This window comes from Molossus molossus, unplaced genomic scaffold, assembly GCF_014108415.1.
Source record: "Molossus molossus isolate mMolMol1 unplaced genomic scaffold, mMolMol1.p scaffold_m16_p_2, whole genome shotgun sequence".
Taxonomy (NCBI): domain Eukaryota; kingdom Metazoa; phylum Chordata; class Mammalia; order Chiroptera; family Molossidae; genus Molossus; species Molossus molossus.
Genome location: NW_023425355.1, coordinates 83,241,189 through 83,248,356, shown reverse-complemented (window position 1 = coordinate 83,248,356; position 7,168 = coordinate 83,241,189). Strand labels below are relative to the sequence as shown.

Genomic DNA, 7,168 nt, shown 5'->3' with positions numbered 1-7,168 from the left:
TCCAGTGATGTCAATGGGGTGTTGAAGTCCCCTGCCATGATTCTATTGCTATTGATTTCTTCTTTGAAGTATTTGAAAACATTTTTGATATATTTTGGTGCTCCTATATTGGATGCATATATGTTTATCAAGGTTATATCTTCTTGTTGGATAGATCCTTTCAATATTATGTAGTGGCCTTCTGTGTCTTTAGTTATGGTCTTCATTTTGAAATCTAATTTATCAGACTTGAGAATTGCTATTCCAGCTTTTTTTTTCCTTTCCGTTTGCTTGGAAGATTTTTTCCATCCCTTCACTTTCAACCTGTGTGAGTCTTTTGTTGTGAGGTGGGTCTCTTGTAAGCAACATATAAATGAGTCATGCTTTCTTATCCAATCAGCTACTCTGTGTTTTTATTGGAGCATTCAATCCAGTTACATTTAAGGTGATTATTGATATGTATTTTTTTATTGCCATTTTCTTATTATTTTTCCTGCTAATTACAGCAGTCATTTTCATATTTCTTGCAGTGCTGGTTTGGTGCTAAATATTTCCTTACCCTTTTTTTTCTTTTTTGTCCAGTAGCTCTCTATTCGACCTTCTATTTTGAATGATAGCCTTGTTGGGTAGAGTATTCTTGGATTCAGATCCTTATTTTTCATGACCTTTATTACTTTATGCTATTTCCTTCTGGCCTGTAGTGTTTCTGTTGAGAAGTCAATTGCGAGCCTTATAAAGTTTCCTTTGTAGGTAACCTGTTGCTTATCTCTTGCTGCTTTTAGGATTCTCTCTTTGTCTTTTATTTTTGGCATTTTGATTACTCTGTGTCTTGGTGTGGGCCTGTTTGGGTTCTTCTTACTTGGGGCTGTCTGTGCTTCTTGAAATTGAATGCCTTCTTCCTTCACCAAATTAGGGAAGTTTTCTGTCACTATTTCTTCAAATATAGTCTCTAACCCTTGCTCATTTTCTTCTTCTTCGGGGCCTCTTATGAAGTGAATATTGTTACGTTTCCAGTTGTTCCACAGTTATCTTAAGCTGTCTTTTTGTTTTTTAATTGTGTTATTTTTTTTCCTTTTGGTTTTCTGATTGGTTGATTTTTTCTACCCTATCTTCTAATAAAAATATGTACTGCTTCATGAATTAATGTGTCAATCTTGCACAGGGGCCATGCTAATCTTCTCTGTATCATTCCAATTTGTACTATATATGCTGCTGAAGCGAACACAGGGGCATTTTTTTTTTTTTTTATCCAATCAGCTACTCCATATCTTTTGATTGGAGCATTTAAGCCATTTAAATTTAAGGTTATTATTAATAGATGCTAAGTAGTTGACATTTTTATTTTATGCTTGTGTTCTCTCTCTCTCTCTCTCTCTCTCTCTCTCTCTCTCTCTCTCTTGCTCGATTCATCTTCTTACAACAGTCCCTTTAACATTTCTTTCAGTGCTGGTTTCGTGAGAGTAAATTTCTTTAGGTTTTGTTGTTGTTGTTAAGCTCTTTGTTTCACCTGCAATTTTGAATGATTGGCTTGGGTATAGTTGTCTTGGATTCAGACCCTTGCCTTGCCTTCATTTCTCTGTATAGTTCATGCCACTCCCTTCTGGTCTGCAGTGTTTCTATTGAGAACCCAGCTGACAGTTTAATGAGAGCTCCCTTGCAGATAACTTTCTTTCTCCTGCTTTCTTTAAAATTTCTTCTTTGTCTTTAATGTTTTCCATTTTAATTATGATGTGTCTAGCTGTGTGTTTTTTTTGGATCCATCTTGCTTGGGAATCTCTTTTTTTCTAGACTTGTGTGATTTTTTTTCCTCACCAAATTAGGAAAGTTTTCTGGAATTATTTCTTCAAACAGGTTCTCTGTTTCTTTCTCAAATTTTTCTCCTTCTTGTACCCATATGACGTGAATGTTGTTATATTTTGTATTGTCTCAAAACTCCCTTAAGCTTTCCTGGTGCTTTTTAATTTTTTTCTCAATTTTCTGCTCTATTTGGGTGTTGTTTTTCTACTTTGCCTTCTAACTCACTGATTTTGTCTTCTGCTTTTTCTAATCTACTATTGAATTCTTTAAGGTATTTTTCACATAAGCTCTATCATTCTTTATTTCCACTTGATTTTTATTCATTGCTTCTACCTCTTTTTTTTTTTTTATGCTGATGTAGTTCCCACTGAGCTCTTTATAATTCTTATGAAGTTGCTTGTAGTTCTCACTAAATTATTTGAGCATCCTTAAAATCATTGCTTTGAATTCTTTATCTGACTAATTGCTTGCTTTCATTTCATGTAGTTCCCTTTCTGGTGATTCCTCCTTTTCTTTCATTTGAGTGTTGTTACTTTGTCTCACCATTTTAGCAGTCTGGTAGTTCTAGGCTCAGTGAGGGATTTTGGGATGTGTAGGCAGGTTGGTGGGTATCAAATAAGCTTGTTTTAGTGTATGGCACCTCTTGCCTGCTGTGGTCCTGAAAGATTGACTACTTATAGTTGGTATTGGTCTTTCATGGTAAGTGCTGCTGGGGTGCGTGCATCCAGCTGGTGTACTGCTGCCTGGTGGGGCTCAGCTCCTGATCAGTTTCTGCTGATTCTTCTTGGGGTAATTGTCAATTTCTGCTGATGTTGGAGGTGATACTTTCAGCTCCCAATTTTCTGCTGCTGTTGGGGGCTGAGGATGCTCAGATCCCATGATTTTGCTGCTGCTCAGGGGGGTGGGGGCTCCACTCCAAATCCACTCTTCAGTTGTTAGGGAAAGGTCTTGATTGCCAGAGCCTTGCTGCTGCTAGGGCTGGAGCACCACTCCTGATCAGCCTCTGCAGATTCTTCTGGGATGGGTCTGCTGCTTTCTGGGGATGGATTTCACTCCCTAGCCTCTGCTGCTGGGAGTGTGTTGCAGCTCAGAGCCTCAGCTGCTTTTGGAAGTGAGGTGCCACTCACACCCAGTCACTGCTGCTGTGAAGAAAGGTGCTGGGCTTTCAAGCAGGCACTACTGCTAATGGGAGTCATTCTTGGCTCTGACCAGGCTGCTGCTGTTGAGGGTATTGCTCTGTCTTCAAGCTGGTGCTCAGCTCCCTGCTGGTTGCTGCTTCCACAAGCAGGTACCTTGACAACACTCCTACTTTGCACTGGTCCGCATTGATACATCAGGGTTCACTGGTCCAGTGGTGCAAGGCACACTGGTGAACTCAGGTCACTTGGCCCTAGCTGCTCCCACTGCTTCCTCCCAGAGAAGACAAAGGATTTTCAATTTGGCAGGGCCTTCTGACTCTGCAATGAGAAGCACTCTGATAATCTGCTTACCCCTGTAGCCAGGTTGCCCCTAGTCCACAACACGGGAACCCTCTGTCCCACATTTCTGCACTGCTCTGAGGTTGTTCATTCACACTCATGTGCACTCACACTCTCTCACACTCACACTGGTCCTACCCACAGTCATGTTTTTCTCCATCTTGTCTCAGAATCATACATGCACTCTCTGCCACTACTCTTTTACCCATGCTATCTTCATATATCTGACATTTTATTTGCTGAATAGACTTGTTTTTCTTACAGTCAGTAAAAATGCAAATCCTCTAGTCAACCTATCTTAATCATTTCAGCCCAAATCTTCCAAGGATTTCCTTTGTCATCCAGTATAAAATGCAAAATCCTTACCATTACCTAGAGACCCGACCTGATCTGGCCAGTGCTATATCTTTGACTTAATCTTTTATGACAATTTTTTTACTCACTCATGACCTCTTTCTTCATCTTCAAATTCAGCATTATCACATCTTCAAATTTCTCTTCTGTATCCCTCTTTTAATTAAAAGGAGCCTTTTTATTCCATTGTCCCCACCCTGGACAATCCAGAATAATCTCCTTGTTCCAAGATTCTTAACTTGATCACATCTGTGAAGTCCCTTTTGACATGTAAGATAATGTAGTTACAAGTTCCAGGGATTAGGATGTCCACATTTTAGGAGATTATTTATTTTTCTAAAAACCAGACTTTCCAAATATCCCTTGTTTTATTTATGTTTTTCATCCAATGTGACCTAATCATTGGTCTCTCCTCTGAATGTCCCAAATAAAATACCATACCTTTTTTGCCCTGAATAATTCTCCTCCTTTCTTTTTTCATTAACACTTATTGGCATATACCTTTGGGTTCTATCCTTACTATACAAATGGGAAAAAACAAACAAATATAGAAATACAGTAGTAATTTAAACATCATATCACATAAGTGGAAATAAATTTTAAATAAACCTTTTCTTAAAATAATGTCTTTAAAATAAATAAAGGTAATTTAAATGTCAAACTAAAGCATAATACACATTTGTCTATTATGGATGTTTTTAATACAAAACAGAAATATCAGCATCTAATATAACAGGGTGGAAGGAAGAAATGAAGCAGAAAGGGAATTCTGATTGTGTCACTAGATTACTGTGTATTATTAGATAATATTTTTTGTTTTGTTGAGTCTCAGGCTCCATATTAACAAAATTATGATAATAAACACACCCATATTTACTTATTTTCAAATACCCAGGGAAAACTATGGCAGTCATGAGAACAACTCACAGTCACGAGAGCAAGGTATATGCATGCTGTCATTCCTGGATGCTCTGATTCTATGACTTTTGTGTCATACACCAGCATATGGCAGTGTTTTCTTTGCAGGTGAATCATTTTTATACATTATCAGGCTAGGCTTCTACTCTTGGTTTTGTACAGATTTAGTTTGTGTCCTATCATGTGGTCTATCTTTGAGAATGTCCCATGTGCACTTGAGAAGAATGTGTATTCTGTAGTTTTGGGGTGTAATTCTCTGTAGATATCTATTAAATCCATTTGGTCTAGTGCTTCATTTAGAGTCTCTGTTTCCTTGCTAATTTTTTGCCTAGAGGATCTATCCAGTGCTGTCAACGGGGTGTTGAAGTCCCCTGCTATGATTGTATTGTTGTCGATTTCTCCTTGGAAGTCCTCCAGAAGATTTTTAATATATTTTGGTGCTCCTATATTGGGTGCATATATGTTTATCAAGGTTATATCTTCCTGTTGGATAGATCCTTTCAATATTATGTAGTGGCCGTCTTTGTCTCTAGTTATGGTCTTCATTTTGAAATCTATTTTATCAGATATGAGAATTGCTACCCCAGCTTTTTTTTGCTTTCCATTGGCTTGGAAAATTTTTTTCCATCCCTTCACTTTCAACCTATGTGAGTCTTTTCTTGAGAGGTGGGTCTCTTGTAAACAACATATAGATGAGTCATGCTTTCTTATCCAATCAGCTACTCTGTGTCTCTTTATGGGAGCATTCAATCCATTAACGTTTAAGGTGATTATTGATATGTACTTATTTATTGCCATTTTTGTTTAGTGTGGTTCTATTTTTCTTCCCATTTCTACTGCTAATTACAGCAGTCCTTTTAACATTTCTTGCAGTGCTGGTTTGGTGCTAATGTATTCCCTTAGCCTTTTTTTGTCTGGGAAGCTCTTTATTTGACCTTCTATTTTGAATGATAGCCTTGCTGGGTAGAGTAGTCTTGGATTCAGATTCTTGTTTTTCATGACTTTGATTACTTCATGCCATTCTCTTCTGGCCTTTAGTGTTTCTTGTGAGAAGTCAGCTGAGAGCCTTATGGGGTTCCCTTTGTAGGTAACCTGTTGCTTATCTCTTGCTGCTTTTAGGATTCTCTCTTTGTCTTTAATTTGTGGCATTTTAATTACTATGTGTCTTGGTGTGGGCCTGTTTGGTTTCTTCTTATTTGGGACTCTCTGTGCTTCTTGAACTTGAATGCCTTCTTCCTTCACCAAATTAGGGAAGTTTTCTCTCACTATTTTTTTGAATATATTCTCTATCCCTTGCTCATTTTCTTCTTCTTCGGGGACTCCTATGATGCGAATATTATTACGTTTCCAGTTGTCCCATAGTTCTCTTAAGCTGTCTTCCTGTTTTTTAATAGTTTTTTCCTGTTGTTTTTCTGATTGGTTGATTTTTTCTACCCTGTCTTCTAATTCACTGATCCGGTCCTCAGCTTCCCCTACTCTGCTTTTTAAACCTTCCAATGTGTTTTTCATTTCGGATATGCCATTTTTTATCTCTTCTTGTTGGTTTTTAATTTCCAATTGGCTTATTTTCAGTGTCTCTATGTCCTTACTCATGCTGTTCAGCTTCCTCAAGATCATGGCTCTGAATTCTAGCTCTGTTAACATGCCTAATTGCTCTGCATTGATCTCATCTTCGGTGGAGGTGTCTTGCTCTTTCATTTGGCTTCTGTTTCTGTGTTTCACCATTTTGGCTATCATTGTGGGCTTTGGAGCCTGTCAAATTCTCCCTGTGGGTGTTGGTGTTCTGCTGTTTGTGGCTCCCTCTCCTGTGTTTAGATGAGCGAGGGAGGACCCACGTTGAACACCACTGTCAAGTCTTACTTTCCTGGTTAAAGTTGCCAGCCCAGGAAAGGTACTGTTATCCTCTAGCTTTTTGCCTGGAGGCTAGCAGTCTAGGTTAATTGATGAGTTTTGGGTTGTCAGTTGATTGAAAAACTCCCTCTGGTGCTCAGCCAAGGGGCTTTCAGGAGGGTGGGGCAGAGGCTGGTTGTTAGTGAGCATCAATTAGCACTTCAATGGCCCACAGGGTGGGGTTGGATCTCCGAGGGAGGGGCTGCTGCCTCTCCTCAGAGCCCTGGGAAGGAGCAATGTGGCCACCGTCCTGAGTGGCAGCAACTCAGCCAAAGCTCTGAGCACCCTCCAAACCCCGAGTGTCCCGACTCAGTTCCAGTCCAGTCCACCTTCCCTCTGCCGGAGCCCAAGGTGAGTGGCTGTGGCTGTTTCAGCCTCTGTCCTGGCTGTGCTGTGGGGCCGCCTGGGAGTGTGACTTGAGGGCGCTGCTCCCAGCTGAGGCCGCTGCCCCCAGCTGAGGCCGCTGCCGAGCTGCTGACCGTGGGCTCCCAGCCCCCATCTTGCGCTTTCGCAAGCCTACCGGGATCGAGTCGGTGTCCCTCGTTGTATGGTCCTCGCAAGCTGCTTTTCTGTTGGTTTTTCCCGTCGATTTGTCTGTGTTATAGTTGTAATTCCAGTTTGGTTCTGGGAGACGGTCTGTGTAGCTCCATTCACTCCCCCGCCATTTTTTCTACTCTTGGTTTTACAAAGTGGGAAAATGTATGGTGCTGGACATTGGGAAAGACTTACAAGTTATAAGACTGCCTAAGATA

At 40.0% G+C, this 7,168-nt stretch overlaps 1 non-coding gene across 1 annotated transcript; it reads right to left on the bottom strand.

Annotated features, from left to right (window-relative positions):
• Positions 1–1,096: 1,096 nt before the first annotated feature.
• On the bottom strand, positions 1,097–1,204 carry LOC118636757. The gene has a single exon (XR_004960742.1). It is a non-coding gene; the product is annotated as a U6 spliceosomal RNA (small nuclear RNA).
• Positions 1,205–7,168: the final 5,964 nt, after the last annotated feature.